General features: G+C 43.7%; 1 protein-coding gene across 3 annotated transcripts in view; it reads right to left on the bottom strand.

The window, feature by feature from the left end:
- The window catches only part of lnx2 (ligand of numb-protein X 2), an 89,710-nt gene extending 85,898 nt beyond the window's left edge, over window positions 1–3,812 (bottom strand). For 2 of the 3 annotated variants that reach the window (XM_031896134.1, XM_031896135.1), the window contains exon 1: window positions 3,636–3,812. The gene's annotated coding sequence lies outside the window, so the exon portion shown is untranslated. 3 annotated transcript variants of the gene reach the window in all.
- Between the last annotated feature and the right edge of the window lie 15,858 nt (window positions 3,813–19,670).

The raw sequence follows: 19,670 nt of genomic DNA, 5'->3' as shown, positions 1-19,670 counted from the left end.
AGGCTATTATCCCACTGCTACTATAGGCACCATCTCTCCCTACTATACCTGCTATCCCACAGCCACAGTCCTTTCCCAAAGGCTATTATCCCCCCACTGCTACTATAGGCACCATCTCTCCCTACTATACCTGCTATCCCACAGCCACAGTCCCTTCCCAGAGGCTTTTATCCCACTGCTACTATAGGCACCATCTCTCCCTACTACACCTGCTATCTCACAGCCACAGTCCCTTCCCAGAGGCTATTATCCCCCCACTGCTACTATAGGCACCATCTCTCCCTACTATACCTGCTATCCCACAGCCCCAGTCCCTTCCCAGTGGCTATTATCCCCCCACTGCTACTATAGGCACCATCTCTCCCTACTATACCTGCTATCTCACAGCTACAGTCCCTTCCCAGAGGCTATTATCCCCCCACTGCTACTCTAGGCACCATCTCTCCCTACTATACCTGCTATCCCACATCCACAGTCCCTTCCCAGAGGCTATTATCCCCCCACTGCTACTATAGGCACCATCTCTCCCTACTATACCTGCTATCCCACAGCCACAGTCCCTTCCCAGAGGCTTTTATCCCACTGCTACTCTAGGCACCATCTCTCCCTACTATACCTGCTATCCCACAGCCACAGTCCCTTCCCAGAGGCTATTATCCCCCCACTGCTACTATAGGCACCATCTCTCCCTACTATACCTGCTATCTCACAGCTACAGTCCCTTCCCAGAGGCTATTATCCCCCCACTGCTACTATAGGCACCATCTCTCCCTACTATACCTGCTATCCCACAGCCACAGTCCCTTCCCAGAGGCTTTTATCCCACTGCTACTCTAGGCACCATCTCTCCCTACTATACCTGCTATCCCACAGCCACAGTCCCTTCCCAGAGGCTATTATCCCCCCACTGCTACTATAGGCACCATCTCTCCCTACTATACCTGCTATCCCACATCCACAGTCCCTTCCCAGAGGCTATTATCCCCCCACTGCTACTATAGGCACCATCTCTCCCTACTATACCTGCTATCCCACTGCCACAGTCCCTTCCCAAAGGCTATTATCCCCCCACTGCTACTATAGGCACCGTCTCTCCCTACTATACCTGCTATCCCACAGCCCCAGTACCTTCCCAGAGGCTATTATCCCCCACTGCTACTATAGGCACCATCTCTCCCTACTATACCTGCTATCCCACTGCCATAGTCCCTTCCCAGAGGCTATTATCCCCCCACTGCTACTATAGGCACCATCTCTCCCTACTATACCTGCTATCCTACAGCCACAGTCCCTTCCCAGAGGCTATTATCCCCCCACTGCTACTATAGGCACCATCTCTCCCTACTATACCTGCTATGCCACAGCCCCAGTCCCTTCCCAGAGGCTATTATTCCCCCACTGCTACTATAGGCACCATCTCTTCCTACTATACCTGCTACCCCCCAGCCACAGTCCCTTTCTAGATTCTAATATTCACTGTTGCTGGCACCAATTTCCCATGAATGTTATGAGACTGACACCCATTACTCAAGGCTTCACACAACATTTTTGGCCTTATTCCAACAAATTCTGACACACAAATTCTGCTGTTGCTGGACTACATCACTCTCTGCTAGCCATGTGCATGATGGGAAACATTGTACAGGAAGTGTTTTAAAACATAAATATAGGAAAAGGAAGGGAGACATTTCAGCTCTGCAGCCCCTCTGCAGGAGAGTCACTTAACAGTGATCTATTTCCCCAGCGAGAGAAACCTCTCTGACTTGTATAGTATTCCACAAAATCAATTTATCAAAGTGCCAGAAAGAAAGGAAAAATCTCTCGCAGAAAATGAAGGAATCTGAGCGATTTGCCCCAGTTTGGGGTGAGCAACAGGGACAGATTTCCCACTGAGCTGCTGATTTCCAAGTTCTCACACACAAACATACACACGATAAATATGGTGCCCAGTTTGTTCACGCCGTGAATCCTCTGCTCAATAAGTGATCTTTATCCCCTGGCAGCCCTAGCGTGTCAGACTTTGGTCACTCTCAGTTTACGGAATGGGAGGGGGGAAGACAGGCAGGGTTGGCAACCCAATCCGCAAACTGTGACTCACACAAGGGAAGCAAAACTATTGAGCCCTGTGGCCCCTGCCATTGGGTTACAGAATGAACCTGCTCCCATAACAAAGCAGAACACGGGATCCATAGAGCATTGTTTGGTCTCCTGGCACAAGTTCCATCTCTCATAAACAAAAGTTTTGTATTTATATTGGTAGGGAGACTCGGGAGGCAAGGCAGGAGTATATGATGCCAGCAATAAGTAAAGTGAGAGGCAGGGCAGCACCGAGAGCATCTGCCAGTATAAATGTTAATGTTTCCATAAGCATGATACAGTCTGTTAGCAGCCAAGCCCTGATCTCAGAGAGTAATCGATGCCGGCTGGACTCACACGCTCCCACAGATCAGCAGCTGCCAGGTATCACTTTACAGTACATCTACTACCAGAAGAAAATGGATCCGTGCAATGGGTTTTGCACATGGAGAATAAACAATGAATTAACCATGATGTTACCATAGTGTTTACATTAGGCTTTCCCTGATCATCATAGACAAAGGAAAGTCTTTAAATGCAACATATCGCTTATCACTGACATTCCATGCACAATGGACAGTAAAAGCTGCCAGATCTCATTGAAGAAATCAAACTGGGAAGTGGGCGAGTTAGTGACAGGGGCACAGGCAGTAATGCAGGGCACCCACCTGTACCGGAAAGAGAGGTCTGTCTGTATCGTGCCCCCCACCAAAACAAAAGCATTCAGCTAAGCGTGATTCAATTTCTATTCGCTGCAAGTCCAGCCATAGTATTAATGAAAGGTCTTTCCATGGAAGGCACAAGAAATGATCCACCATTCAAAGAGGTACCTGATCTAACAGCCACAGGGCATTTGTACTGACTTGAAAATCTCAGTATCAGTATGTCCGTTATATATACATACGTATTATATACATATATATATACCCAAATGTATTTTATGTTTAATATTTTCTATTTACTTCAGGCAATATTTAATTTCCCCTGGAAATAAACAACATAGCCCAAGGGACTGTCTCAAGTATAGAACATTATTCCCAATACAATACACAACTTTTCCTTTGCTGAGGACCAGAACCTCTGCTGCCCACAATGACCACTCCAGAATGGTTCTGCATGCCCAGTTGGCACCATGCCCCCATACACACACCAAATGACTCCCTCACTGAAAGTTCATGCAACCTAGTACAATCAATGTTGGGAGAACTCATTTTATGGGGGACATCATGGGCACTGCACAGTGTTATTAGCAAAGGGACAATACAAAGAAACTGTGGCCATTCTTTGCAGTCTAGTTGTTGAAGAATTACCAGCATCCCCCCCCTAGGTGGGGATTATGGGAGTTGTAGTCCTGAAAGAGCCTTTATGTTAAAGGTCATCTATATGTGCTACTGACATTAAGGACCATTGTGCATGGAATGTTGTGTCCAGCCCTGCCCAATGCCAGGGAGAACACAATGCACACCCCCCGCAAATCTCACGCCTCAGCCAGAACAATGCTCCCTCCAACCCCCCAACCCTCCTCCCACCCCCAAAATAGCAGCAAAGTTATATCTTACCCCTGCGTGGGATGTTCTTCCCCTGCAGCGGTCGGGCGCTGTGCAATCAAAGGACACGCATGTGTGAGCGCCACAGCACTGTCCTGATCTCCCAATATGCCTGAGTGGGAGAGGTGCCGGCTCACTCCCCCTCCCTCCCTCCTCCTAGTGCTGCTGCTACTGACATACTCCTGCCAAAGCTCCGCTGCAGCGCAACCCAGACTCTGGTTACCGGGGAAACCATTATACCCGCCCATCCCGCTATACATGGCAGGGCCGCGCTTAATTGACAGCGTCCTCCGCCTATGCCCGAAGTAGGACCTTAACCTCTTCATGCTGTTGCCATAGCCTGGTGGCAGGTTGCGCTTATAGTTGGGTATTTAGTGTGTCTGCGTAACCTTGAGTAAGCCACTGGGAAATGCAAGGTAGGGTTAGTCTACCTGCAACATTCCCCTATGCTTCTCTATATCCCGGTGGTGGAATCATTAACCCTGGCAGCTGGTATCGCTGGGGTATTAACCATTTCAGCCAGGGCACTGCCTGCTCGGAGTTTGTATGAGCTCCCCTTACATGGGTGGGTTTCCCACACGATGGGTTACTTGGCCCCTGATACAACTGACCCTAATCTAGGGACACACTCAATCCACTATTTTGGGATTCAACTGAATCCTGAATTCTTCCTGAAAGATTTGACCAAATTTCGAACTGAATCCGAACCTTAATTTCCATATGGAAACTAGGGTCAAAGAGAAATAGGTTCCACCGGGCACTTCAATTCCACAGAATCCAAATCTTGCTGAAAATGGCCGAATCCAGAACCGTATACTAGCAGGGTTGGACTAGGGGGTTCAGGGACCACCGGGGCTACCACCCCAGAGGGCCCCGCACCCCCCAAGGTGCCTCCGCCAGCTGCGTCTCCCACAGTGGCCCCCTCCACTCACCCCTAACCTCCCACAGGGGCCCCCTCCACTCACCCCTAACCTCCCACAGTGGCCCCCTCCACTCACCCCTAACCTCCCACAGGGGCCCCCTCCACTCGCCCCTAACCTCCCACAGTGGCCCCTTCCACTCACCCCTAACCTCCCACAGGGGCCCCCTCCACTCACCCCTAACCTCCCACGGGGCACCCTCCACTCACCCCTAACCTCCCACAGGGGCCCCCTCCACTCACCCCTAACCTCCCACAGGGGCCCCCTCCACTCACCCCTAACCTCCCACAGGGGCCCCCTCCACTCACCCCTAACCTCCCACAGGGGCCCCCTCCACTCACCCCTAACCTCCCACAGGGACCCCCTCCACTCACCCCTAACCTCCCACAGGGGCCCCCTCCACTCACCCCTAACCTCCCACAGGGGCCCCCTCCACTCACCCCTAACCTCCCACAGGGGCCCCCTCCACTCACCCCTAACCTCCCACAGGGGCCCCCTCCAATCACCCCTAACCTCCCACAGGGGCCCCTGCCCGATGTCCTCCCCTGAACATGCGTATGTGAAATGCGTCAGGAGAAGACATCGACGGCCAGGGGAAGCGGCAATAGAGTCGGGTCTGGGCAGCTGGGGACTCCTGGGTATTTTTCCGGTGTCCCGACAGCCCAGTCCGACCCTGAATCCTAGATTCAGTGAACCCCACCATAATGTGGTACGAATCTTATCATGCAGTGATCGCTGCATTCAGCGCAATTACATGCCTCTCTGCAGTTTGTCTGTTTTAGCAGAATGAGAAAAAATAGGGCTTGTCCCTTGGAATTCTTGACATTTAGCAGCTACAGAAGCAGCACTGTGACGAGTCATCAGTTACATACCAGGTCTTGTTAAACTATAACACCCACATTACTGCCCTGTATGTTAATGGAAGTTTTACTTCAATACTCACATTCAGGTATATGGCACTTCAATTTCAGTATGCAACTAGGGTTTCTACCTTTTCTGAAAAAAATGCCTTCCTATATTGTTACTTTTTTCCCTGTAAATAACATTGGCATCAAGCAGAAAATGTTGTAGCCAGGCCAGTAAAATACCAGCCAGGTGGCAACCATATATGGAACCACAATAGCTACCAAGTGTAATATCAGGTTTCTGTGTGGGCAATAATGAGCATGGCCCCTTGCAGCACAATATATGGCAGGCTGAGATAATCTTTTAAATGAGTGTTGAAATTGCAAAGTTTCTTATGCAGTTAAGCCTACTCATATTTAATCACTTTTTGCAGGACTTCATGTAATGGAGAGTGAATAATTTAAGTGCAGATTCAAATTCAAATGTTGCAATTTATTCTTTTGCCTTTTCTTCTGCGGAATTGTTCTCAGAGAATCCAACTGGAGGCTTAAGTGGCAGATAAGTTTTATGGCTTCCACTCTTCCCAACGGGGTTGATAAACTTCTTTTTATGACATTATTAACTTAATATAGTTCAGTTGTTAAACATGCAGTGTGACAAATATTTTACCCTCATGTAAAAAGTTGCATTTGGTGACATCATTTGATGCATTTGCACATGCGCAGGTAGAATTTTTTGGCTTCAGTTCCCATTTAAAGAGAAGGAAAGTCATTTTGGCATTTTACTGCCAATAGATTTGCCACATTAGTGCCACCTAGAACAATATATTTATTCTGAAGAAAGCATTGACATACCTAAGTAAACAGCTTTAGAAGGTTTCTCCATTTGCTTAAGATAGCAGCTGACATTTTAAGTAGCTTCCTTCCTGCAGTCTAGCCGTTAAAGCTGAGATCACACATTTCTAAGGAAGAGGGGAGAGATTTCTTAGCATTCTGGTGGGAGGGGGAGCAGGAGAGGGAGAGAGTAGAGAACTGCACAGACTCTGGCCACGGGAATTAAGAATGTTTCTGAAAGAGGAATCAGACACTGGAACATCATGTTTACAAAAAAAGAGACAAGAAATCCCGTGTTTCTTTTGATAGAGGACTCAGTGCAGCATTACGTCTTATGGCTGTATTTACATAGACCTTTCTGATAAAGCTTACTTAGTTTTTAACTTTCCTTCTTCTTTAAAGGTGATGGTAAATCCTCTCTCAAGATTATCAGTCAACATAGATATCAGTGAATGTGCTTTACTATGAGTCTAGCAATTTATTATCTCAGAATTAAGCTCACTATGCTGCTTGATCTATTTGTCTACAATCAGTGCTGTGATGCACTGTAATGTACTGATATAAAGGCATCATAAATGCATGATTGATTGATGCTCATGTGTACAGGCATTATAACTTTTATCTGTTTTACTTCAATATATTTGGAATCACAGTAACTATTCCCATTATGTGACTGGTAATCCCTCCCAGTTAAACTGGCCATACACTTACAGATCTGCGAGGTTTCGTACGATGTTATCGGTGCGTGTATGGCCAGCTTAAGGGGTGTCCATGCCCATGTATTATAGAGCCAGAACTATGTAGATTTACCTGCATTATCATCAGCACTGTCTTGTGGATTCCCTGTGAATACAGAATTTAGGCCAAGGCCAGGGACACACAGTTGATTAAGTGAATCAGCATGTTACTAAAGGATGTAGCTAACCACCATTACTCTAGGTAGTGCAGTGGTGCTTGTTTATTTCTTTAGATGTTAAGGAAAATGTCCCTTTTCCCAGAAAAATAAAAAAAAAACACACATGCAAATAAACTTATCCTATTTGTTATGACCACTAGTGCACCATAAATGTTTCGGGGTGTTTCATTAGGGTAATTAAGATGAGCAAATGTCAACATGCAAACCCCCACAAAAAAAACTGAATCTGTTCAAAGGTCAATGGTAAGGCTTAGGATTCCTTCTCCTCCTCTAACCCACTCAGCCTCCTCCCTCAGGGCCGGAAGGGGCAGAAGAGGCACTGCAACATTGTGGCGGGGGGGGCGCTAGGAAAGTACCTCTTGCCTACCCCTAGTCCAGGCCGCTCAAGTCTCTCCAGTCCTGCTCGCAATACCTGACCTGCAAGCTCCCCACTGCTCCCACTGTTCCTTAATGGTTGCTCATCCCCCTCCAACCCCATAGTCATCAATGTGTGCAAGCCTGAGCAGGCAGGGGTGAAGCGAGGTGGCTGCCTGGGTTGCCTACGGTGCCCTGGCCCTGCATTGCCCTCCCTTTGGAAATGACTTGCCCTCCATTTGGAACTGACTTGCCCTCCATTTGGAACTGACTCTTCGCTAACTGAGCATGCTCAGTCCTTCTCAACTGAGGTTACCAAACACACCTTCCAGTCTAGCAACCAATAAAGAGACGGCACTGCTGGTTTTCATAGAAACTCTGCTCAACCTGTGCACTCTGCCAGAGAAACATAATTTTGTTCTCCTGACCTCCTCTCCTAAGCACAGTGCTCCATACAAGCAGGACTTTTAATCAATGTAAGTTCTGCCTGTGTAAGCCTGCATTATTCATTGCATGAACTTTATAGAGCACATGTGCTGTTTGTATGTAAATGTCACTGACAATGTCATAGGGAAAATGGCCGTTGGGTGAAATCTGCTATTTGTTTTAAGAAAATGTGATGGTGCTGGCAAACAGAAGGCATATATATAGTACAAATGATGCAGTGTGGGTGGTGGATGTGCCCAACTTATATACATGTAGAAAAATGTAGGGTTTACATGTCCTTAAATCCAACAGCACTGTTCCCTCTAAGCAGTGGAATGTTTTAATAAAGAAACAAATTTGGGCTTCATGTTTCATTTGAAAAGAACTTTAATTAAACAGCTTTTATGTCTGGATGACAGGTCCCCTTTGAAGGGACAGTATACACCTAAAAACACCTTTGCTGAAAATGAGCACATTAAATAGAACTTGTGTTGAAATTGCATTCATATTGTGTAATTAAAAATTTTAAAAACCTATAAAATAAATCTGTATTTTCCTATTTTTATTGCCATCATAAAGCACAAATTTAAAAGTTGGGTTATGTTCACTGAACTCTCCTCCCCCTTTATAAATAATTTGTTTAGAATTTCCCATTTATCAACAAACAAACCCCTCCCTTCTCTAAGCAGCAGCCTTTGAGCAGCTCAGTATCAGGGGCTTCTCAGTGGACGGTAATTAGTTTAATCAGCTTCTTTAAAGTTCATTGGGACCAGAAGTGACAGGAAATACTAAAGTAAAACTGGCTTCATATTCTTGGTTAGTGCCAAAAATAACAGAAACAATAGATATTTCTTAAATAAAACAATAGGCAAAAAGTATGTTCAACCCCACCCTTTTCATTGAGCTCATGTGGAAAAGGGCTGTATTGTTGAAAGTGACTGTAACTGGCATTCCATGCTTAGGCCAACTGTGCCATCGTTAACATATTCTGAACATTTGTTCAGTGAATGTGTGCCCAGGGACTGATTAAGATACCATGCCCTATATAATGATACAGAAATACTCACAACATTGCTAACACCCTCACTTATAAATAAGAGAAGTAATGATTCACCCACCCACCCCCTCACACTTCTCTCCTCTAATTATGAATTTATGTACAGATTTCATGCTTCTGTTTCAGGAGCTGACGATATTATCTGTGACCAAATCACCGACCAAAATCATTTCACTTCTGTGACAGAGCATACTTATGTCAAACAAAAGTAGGAGTAAACAACTTTATTCATGCTAGGTGATTTTAGAGGTAAGTATGTTACAGGTTATTGATTGCTATAGTGTATTATACGTTTATATACCCATCCACATATTTGCTCCTAAGGAGAAATGGCTGCTGTCACTACTTCCATCACTGAAGCTTGAAAATAGAGGTCTAAGCCCTTATGTACTACTTGCAGGGCAGGGTGTATAAAAAATACAGGCCCCTTATCTCCCATCAGCACCCGAATGGGCAGGCCTTTGCGCTACATAATTGGGCACAAGGACCATTGCTTCTACTTTACTGCTGCATTTGGCAGGGCTATATTTATGAGGGATGGTTGAGGGGAGGCAGGTAGATATTGCTTACCCCACCCCTGATTGGTTCCCTAACTTGTGCATATGAATGGCACACAAGTTTAGCAACCAATCAGGGGAGAGGGAGTGGCAGCTATGGAATGGAGCCCTGTTCTGAGTGGTGGCAAGGGCAGGGATGCTGCCAAGCCCAGACTGGCAATCTATGGATTCTGGCAAATGCCAGAGGGGCTGCTGTAAGATGCCATAGGCAGTCACTATTTATTGGGCTGGTGGGGGGCTGTTTTGGGTTTCTGTGTACTTGAAATGGCAGGGCCTGGGCATGGCTGCTGTGGTACACCAGCAGTGTGCTCTACATCTTGCCAGATTTTCAATCATGTATTAATGGGCAGGGCATTACTAACTAACCACTGTAATCTAAATCAGGTCCATACAATAGGGAGAGCTGACCCTGGGTTTGCTAGGGGACCCAGAAGTGTAGAAAGCCAAGTGGAGTCCTAAAAGATGGGAAATTTCAAAATATGTTAGTAATATAGGTGAAGGTTTTGTTGTGGGGGCCCAGTAACTTCTAATTTCTGCAGTGGTGTGCAAACCATGCTAAAATGCAGAGCTATGTTACATATATGTCCCTAGCATTAAAATGAAAAGCTGAAATAATGAGTTGGTAGCATTGATTAAAAGACACACATGCAGGGGGATGTTGAATTTAATTTAGGCAAAATATAAAACCACTTCTTGCTTTCAGGGGATGCTGAGGTTTGTAGTAAGACAACTGCACTGGGACTCTTTCCCATAAGTCGCCACTTATAGATAGAATAAAGTTGCAAGGGATACTTATGAACATGTAGAGGAATTAATTGATTCTTCAAATCTGTATTTTTTTTTAAATTATTCATACCTTGGCAACCAGAGTGTAACATAAGTGAGATCTGGCATGCTTGTTGTTAGAACAGCAATCACGATCCAGACAGACTGGGCAGAACTGAAACGGTATAATAAAGTAAATGCATTTTTTTGTTCAAAATAAAATGATTTATTTTGATAGTTTGCGGCTTTCTTTTATTATGTACTACGTATTGTTATATGTGTGTATTAATAGAACTGCAAGCAACTTGGTTCAGTCACTCCACTAAATTTCTAGGTCAGTCTTAGATGCTAATACAGTTATAGAAGGACCTGTTATACAGAATGCTTGTAACCTGTGGTTTTCTGGATAAGAGGTCTTTCTGTTATTTGGGTTACCATACTTTAAGTGCACTAAAATATAATTTAAACCCCATAAGGATTGTTAATTATATCTTAGTTTGGATAAAGTACAAGCTACTGTTTTATTATATGGGAGATGGCCTTCCCATAACTCACAGCTGTCTGGATAATCCTTACCTGTCATCTGATTGCCTACTGACTATCTATCTTCTCTACCTCAAGGGCCCCTTTTGATACTGGGGGCCCACAGCAAATACCCTCTCTACCTTACCCTCAAACCTTGTTCACTGTACATCACAGTGATCTTATGACCATCAAGAACAAGTTGTAGAGCTGCACATCCTCATAGGTATGTCAAAGACAATACAATGCACTGTCATCAGTTGTACACCATTCTTCTCATTCTTTAGACAGGGAAGGAGATTTTATCGGCAAGGACACTATAGTGGTCAAATCATCTAGGCCTATGACTAACTGCCACATTGGGTACATAATGCATAAGTCTGTTAAGCAAGAATATATTAATTTAAGAAACAAATCCATGGTTTAGAGGGGTCTTGTCTGGGTTCTTAACTGACAGACATCTTATCGTATAGTGTTCCCATGGATTCAGGCAATCGTCATTGAAACGAATGAGGGAAGATTAGGAATGTTTTGTCTCCTAGAAATCTCTCTCAATATGGCCTAAAATACCCCTTGTTAAATGTATCACCATCATTAGATCCTGACAGTTCACAATGAGAGCATAAGAGAATTCGGAGAATTACTAAATGAAACCAAGATAGAAATCTTCCCATCAATAATACTAAAAAGAAAATCCTTCCCAGGCTGGAAAACTGAGCGGCTGATCAAGAAGGCAAGATAATGAGCAAGATGAAGCTAGGGGAAAAGAGGCCTGATATCAACAGCTCATCTGTCGTTTGTTCTTTATCTGAGCTGAGAGCCTGAGCACTGTCAATATTTCTAGGCTGATGGGCAGAATCTACAGAGGGAGGCAGGGGCAATAACAATGTTCATCAAGATTTTATCATCTTTCTCATGGATTTTTTACAAAACCCAGGAAGTATGGGTCTCCTGCAAAAAAACAATAACATTGAGACATTACATTGTTATTAATAAAATACATTGTTGCTTAATATAATATATAGCATCAGATTTCATTATAGAATTGTACTGTTAATTTAAAGGGCACCTATCACCCTAAAGGTGATGTCGCCAAGTGAGCGGATCTTCTCCCGATATTCCCCACCTACGGGTGGGCGAGGGAGAATCCAGGGTAATTCGATCGTTTGGCCCTGGGGCCAAACAATCGAATTATAATGACAGGCATAGATAAAGTCGGTCCGGGGACCGTATCAACGAGCCGACGCGGTCCCCGATCTGACTAGATTTTCTAACCTGCCCGATCGAGATCTGGCCAGATATCGGTCGGGCAGACCCATCGGAAGTGCCCATACACGGGTCGATTAGCTGCCGAATCGGTCCAAGGGGCCGATATCGGCAGCTACTATCGGCCCATGTATGGGGACCTTTACATTGCTTCCCCACCAGAGGTACAGGCTAATAGAGCCCGCACTCCAGTTGGGGGAAACAATAGTCTTTTTTTTTTTTTTTTTAAACTAGCCCCCTAAAGTGTTAGGGCAGCCATGTTGTGGCACTCGTATGTGTGACATGGGTGAGTTGCGTCAACCACTCCCTCCCAGTGCACATGGCCTAGCACCAGTAGGGATTCTTATAGAAAAAAAAACAATTATTTCCCCCAACTGGACTGTGGACTCCATTAACCTGCACCTTTGGTGGGGAAAGCAAATTTAGGGGGCCCTTTAAGAATAAAGAGAACGGCCACTTGCAATTCTAGAGAGCTAAGAGGCATAAAAGTATGCAATATGGCAGCTGATAAGGACAGAGCGCCTTTGCACCAGTGTTTCCTAGCTTGCATGTTTAAATGGAGCACAAGGTACGGGAAAGGTAGGGGTAGGAATGAGGGATGCCTATGTGCCTCCCCCAGCCCGCCAATCATGAAAACAGTGTTGCTGAATGCAGGCAGCACTTGCGCTCCATCCAGTAGTGCAAACATGGCCTCCATCATGAATTACAGGGCCCCATACCTAAGTTAGTTGAGCCCTCCCCCACAGGGGTTCCTGTTATTAACAAATTGGCCACCTGAGCTTAGGGCCCTGGCAACAAGTAGAATGAGGTCCCAATTAAAATAAATGGCAAATACATGCATAACCACACCCTTTATTTACTCTTCATTATACTTAACCCCCCACCCCCCAATCCACCTATACCCCACAAGTCCTGTCCCCATTGCAACCCACAAGTCATAGTTTTACGACTCCTGAGGCCCCCTCTCCTCTGAGCTTAATACACCAGCCCTGGTGGCAGACCTGAGGGCAAGGACCTAGATCTGGGGTATTCCAACGTAATTGACCCTTTGATTAATGCTAATGTTGATCAAGACACTACTTCTTCACTATATTCACTTCCTTTTGTGTGTGCGTCCTAATGCTCTGTACCTTCCTCTCTTTATTCTTTAATTAGCTATATAATTTTATTATAGATTCTGATGTTATATATAGGTTTAGCAGCAATGTCTAGTACTAATGCCATTAAAATATGTGTGTATATTACTGAGGCAATGAAAATGCCGTGCGTGGTGGCACAGTCCTTACAGATAATGTGCAGAGAATAAAATCATAATGCAATTACCAACTGCAACCTGGAGAAACATATGGCTAAAAAAGGATATCTTTATCACAGTTGTTTCTGTCAATGGATTATTCATTTCACCGGCATTCCGTTTAGTAAGGAAACCACTATTTATAGATTTCATTGTGTGAGACTAATGCAAAAAAAGACAAAAATTAGCTTTTAATGTGTTTTAACCCATACCCTGCTGTGTGCGGCTGCGATAGCAATGTGACACTATTGATTAAAATATAACCTGGAAATGTAGTATATCACCCTGCACTCTGTAAGGCTCACATACAAAGTGCATATGAAGATGGACACTAAATTATGTGCCAATCAAGAATGGGTAGGAGAGGGGGGATGTTCCCTTGCTTATGGGCCAATGCACAAAGCTCTGTATATTACTAAATATTACCATTTTACTTGTGTCTGTAAGTTACCCACCCACTTAAAGGGGTGGTTCACCTTTAGGTGGTTCACCTTTTGGTTAACTTTCAGTCTGTTATAGAATGTTCTATTCTTAGCAACTTTTCCATTGGTCATTTTTTTATAGTTGGTGTAGTTTACAAGCTATATTAATGATAATTGTAGTTTCATAGTGTAATTGTCATGCTCTTCTGCCTCTTTTCAGCTTTCAAATGGGAGTTCCTGATCCTGACAGCAACAAAATGCTTTGTAAGGCTACAATTTTATTTTTATCCTATTTTAATCTCTCATTCAATACACTAGTGATCCCCAACCAGTGGCTCGGGGGCAACATGTGGCTCACCAACCCCTTGGATGTTGCTCCTAGTGCCCCCAAACCAGGGAGTTATTTTTGAATTCCTGACTTGGGGGCAAGTTTAAGTTGAATAAAAACAAGACTTAATACCAAATAAAGCCCCTGTAAGCTGTTAGTGTGCATAGAGGCTGCCTAATAGCCAATCTTAGCCCTTATTTGGCACCTCCATAACCTTTTATGATGCTTGTGTTGCTCTCCAAGTCTTTTTACATTTGACTGTGGCTCACGAGTAACAAAGGTTGGGGACCCCTGCAATACACTGCCAGGATAATAGGTTAATATAGGTCCCAGCAACCAGCTACCGAAATTCCTAGTTGATATTATGCTGATTATACAGCTAAATAATTTTAAGCCCACCCCCTAAAAGAATAAAAAGAGACCAATTGAAACTTCTTATTATTTCACTGTCTACATCAGTCCAAAACTGCAGTTGTGATCTACTGCTTTGAGGACAGAAATCTTGTTTAACACTTGGCAGATTTGCTAAAAAGTGAGCAGTCCTAAATGATTACCAGCAGCTCACATTTGATTTGCATTTTAAAGAATTCTTTGTTTCTCCCATTCTGTTCTCTGGGTCTGGTTTTTAAAATCATATTATAACAGGAGTCAAATCTTCTCCAGGTCTTTTAATGCAACACTGTTTCAAGTCAGAAGCAGGAGTGCAGAGAACCATAACAACTACACAGGCTGCTTTCAATAGTGCTTACATTTACAAATAACATTAAATGGATTGCATTTTTTCAGATTCAAGTTGCAAATACCATTGTGCCGAATCCCACTTTGTGAGCCAGCACCTGGGCTAAAGCAAAGGCTTCGGGTGCAGGAACAACAACAAGATTTTTGGAGCATAGGGGTGGATTATCGGCCCGTGTTTATCCACAGGCTGAGACTCTGCTCCAGTCTGGCATCAGCTTTGGAGCTCATCAGCAGTGCAGGACTCTTACCGCTCTCCCAAGTGTTAATCCCTGATACAAATTGTCTTTTCTGTGCTGGAGCCATTAGTTTTATATCTCCATATCTCTGATTATTTTTAAACTGGATCCTTTATCTTTACTATAATTGTATATATTTTTTATTTATTATATATTTATTGTAGTTTCCCCCGTCTGCTATTAATGTAGATATATATAGTACTGATTATTAAAGTAATGCAAAGTAATTCTTATTAAAGTGATTCATAAATAAAAATTATACAAAATGATTCACAATGTATGGGACTAGATGGTAAGACATTGCAGACACCAAACAACTAACACATTGTTTGAACTGAACACATAATGTGTGTTAATGGGTGCCATGTTCTTGGCTAATTTTAAAATACTGTGATATTGCCACTGTATAAATGTTCCTTGAATTATTTGAGGACAACAGTTAAAAGGAAACACTCATCAAAATAACCAAGAGATTCATTTGTTTAAAGAAGATTAAAGAAATATACAAGAGAACAAAAGAGCAGAAGAGATCTGAGAAAAGTTAATAGAAATTGAGTAAACAAAACCACTGTGACACCACTGGATTTCAGGCCACCATGTTTCTCAAGTAGGGAAGCTTGCTGGTCAAAATGCCCTTGCCCACTGGCAGCCAAACTAAAGGTGCCCATACACATTAAGATTCGCTCGCTTGGCTCGCCATGGGGCCAAACAATCAAGTTGACAGCAAGTTGACAGCAATGGGGCAGTCGGTTCGGGGGCCGCATCAATGAGCCGATGCGGTCCCCGATCCGACTAGATTTTCTAACCTGCCGATTTCAGGCCAGATATTGGTCGGACAGGCCCGTCGGTAGTGCCCATACACGGGCCGATTAGCTGCCGAAACGGTCTAAGGGACCGATATCAGCAGCTAGAATAGGCCCGTGTATGGGGACCTTAAGGCTAAGGAATGCCCAAGTGAGAGTTACCAAGCAATTCCTGTCTGACACACCTGCGTGAGCCATAGGCAGAGTCACAATCAGAAATAATGGGTCCCCAATTATCAGCCCACAGGTCACCTGGGTCCATGGGCAGTGACCCTTGCCAACAATTAGAATAGGGCCCCAATGGAAAAAAATGCCCTGTGCATGCATGACTACGTCCTGATCTTAATGGCCATGCCATTATAACAAAACCTTGCACATGATCTGCTCAATCTCTACCACCTACCCCACAATCTTTGCCCATAAATTGCATGTTTTCATCTCTTGGGGCGGCCTTCTGCCATGGGGACTCTGACTTGGGTGCCCCCTGTATCTCTCTGATGGCAGCCTTGGTGATTTGGCAACACATGAATGTGGATAGACCCACAAAAAAAAAAATATCTGCACTGACTCTGACCCCTTATATGGCGTCTCGAGGTACAGGGGAAAGGGTCGCTAGAGATGGGTGCCAACCTATTCAGCGCAGACCTCCAATGCTGCGTATTCAAATACTACAAAAGGGAGGAAAAAAGGCTGTACTCCTTCTCTGTAGTTAAAAGCAAGTATTTATTGTTTCATTAAAACTACATGTGGCTGCTATATTACAGGCTTTTCTGTAATATAGCAGCCATACATGGTTTTAATAAAAACATGCATTGGATCACATTGGGTTAATTTGCTTGTTTGGTTCCTGAACCATCAGTTTAAATATGAAGAGCTGTGGAGACACATTGGACATCCACAGACCCATGTGGTCCTTTCCAAATTGAATTTCCCAGCTTCCAGGTCTCTAACAGAACCCCAAATATTGATCAGAGAGGACATAGTTTTGACATGTAACACAGGTGTTTGACACAAGGACTTTGAGGTGACTGCTATCAGGCAATGGGGGGAGTAAGTTTATGTGTTTACATATCACCCCAAACTAATAACAGTTGCCCCAAAATTGTCCTGTGTGCTGTTGCTTAGAGAGACAGTGTAGATTCTTATTTCACATTATGGCAGTCTAATGATTTAATAAACAAAAACATGTGGAAATAGTAACCAAGTCAGAGCTGGATGTAGGAAAAGGCAGAAGAGGCCCTGTGCCTATGGGGACAACAGAGTGAGGGACGCAAGGCATGTATCTCTTCTGCTGACGGAGTGCTTGGATGGTTACTTGTTATTTCAACTCATCACCATGGGGCAGGTGAGGGGGAAATAAGGACCTTCCTGCTCCTGCTTGTCAGGGGTGACCTGGGGTAGGAGGTTTGCCCTGGGTGCTCTTTCCTTTGGCCTAGAACTGTCCCAGGCTTTAAAAGACAAGGAAAGCCAAATTCACCAGGGGATGCCAATATGGTGGGCACTCCTGTCCCAGTGAATACATAACTGTAGAGAGATATAATACACTACGTTTTACTGCAGTAATCTCTGTGGATACTTTATGATTGATATATTACTACGTCGCCTTTTCCCGATCACACTACGGCTTAACAGGAGTACAGAGAAATATAATACGGATACTTTTGGACTAATATAACTGTCAACGCCCCTGTTTGTCTTTCTGGAGTTCCTGATTTACATCCTTTGCCCCCCCACCGCCTCTTGTCACTAAAAGAGATTCCCCAAGTTTTAAACCTATCACGGTCTGAATGCATGTGCCACAGGTATTCTGTGAAAAGGCCTTTGAGCTTGCTTTGGGCTTTGTCTGCATGCACTCTGAAGACCCCACCCCCCCCCCAAGCAATACCCCAAAAATTTGGACAGCATGCTCCGCGTCCCGCTAATTCAGTTGGGGTAAAGCTCAGGGTTGACATCTCTGTGAATCCAATTGCTACATTTAATTGCTGGGCTGATGTGCCATGCACTGGCCTAAATAGTACATTGGCGGATAGAATTTTTAATCTTGTCGGATCTCCATGAAAGTTTTGTACGATCTCATCTGTGTGCGTATGGCCACTTTTAGTCTTGTCAGGGATGTTAAAAGGAGTAATAGTACAGAAATAGCTTTTCTTTGATTTACACAGCCAGTCTAAAAAAAACTTATCGGTAATGCCCCTTTTATTGAAAATTCAATTTCACTCACATTTTTTTGGCCCATTCCCAAGCAGCAATCTAATTGTAATAACATTCAATATTCTTGGGTAATGATTATAATTAAACCACAGTTTATCATTTACATTTATAACTCTCCTGTATATCTGAATAAGCACCTACAGAAAGTACAGCTAAACGGAGTGTTCCTGATCACTGAAAAAGAGCCTGTAAGAACTATATGTGGATTTTAGATTAGGAATGGAAACAGATTTTATTCTCATCTCTTTATTGTGGGTTGTGTTTGGTATAATAGTAAAAACAACAAAGCTGACCTGGAATACATATTAATTTAAAGGGAAGGAATTATTTAGGCAGCTCTCATTGACTCTAATCAATAACCCCTACCTTGGGCTGGTGCTCCGGTTTCTAAAAAAATGTTTTACCATGGGGTACTTTTGTGCAGTACAGCCACCGTCATCTTGTTCCAGGCACCCAGATATCTCCAGGGCGTACCTATTTTTGTAGATATCTGTATTACATGTGCACCCAGCTTGAATCAGTGCAGGGGATACCAAAGAGATAGTGGCTGCCTGCTTTGCACAAAAGTATCACAGGGTAGTGCGTTTATCAAGTTCAGCACCGACCCAGATAAGCTGCTTGAGTGAAATCCCCAGTCACTTTACATTTCTATATGCTGAATCGGTAATGGCCAAAAGTTAATAATAATATATATATATTTTTTTTTTTTTGAAGCTTTAGGTTGAAGACTTTGGACAAACTTCTTTTTATTTTGTTAGACCCAGGAAACATCTCCTGCTGCCAAATAAGAAGTGATAGTTATTCCTAACCAATGGTGTGGCTAACTGCTGGCAGCTATTAATAATGAATAAAAGTAATTCAAATATAATGTGCTGTTGCCCTGCACTGATCATGCACAGTGTTAATCAGTAAAGCCTTACATCAATGATATTACCAATGTGCCTGGAAAGAAAGGTCCATACAAAATTTTATTTGCAAAGGATTAAATGTTACTTATTCGAATCTGGCCAAAAAGGATCAAATATCAGGATGTGATGATGTAAGATTACAAAATAATAGCTGCCAACAGTTAGCCACACCATTGGGTAGGAATAACTATCACTTCTTATTTGGCAGCAGGAGATGTTTCCTGGGTCCAACAAAATAAAAAGAAGTTTGTCCACAATGAAATAGTTAAGGTGCTAGTAATGTAGATGCAACTTTTGAGATCTATTCAAATAAATAGGAAAAGCTGCTTAAGAGGCAACACTTGGCCCCAAACCAGCCTCTTTTAACTAAATTATTAATCCAACTATACCAGGTCTGAACTGGGACTCAAAATAGGCCCTGGCATTTTAAGTATACGGAGGGCCAAAACAGTCCCCACCAGCCCAATAAATAGTGACTGTCTATGGCATCTTACACAAAGGCTACTATAGTTTATATAAATACCTTGCTGTGTAGCCATGGGGGCAGCCATTTAAGCTGGAGAAAAGGCACAGGTTACATAACAGATAAGATCTGTAGAATATAATGGGGTTTTATCTGTTATCTGCTATGTAACCTGTGTCTTT

This window comes from Xenopus tropicalis, chromosome 2, assembly GCF_000004195.4.
Source record: "Xenopus tropicalis strain Nigerian chromosome 2, UCB_Xtro_10.0, whole genome shotgun sequence".
Taxonomy (NCBI): Eukaryota; Metazoa; Chordata; class Amphibia; order Anura; family Pipidae; genus Xenopus; species Xenopus tropicalis.
Note: the sequence above shows the minus strand (reverse complement) of the source record. Positions and strands in the feature narration are given on the sequence as shown.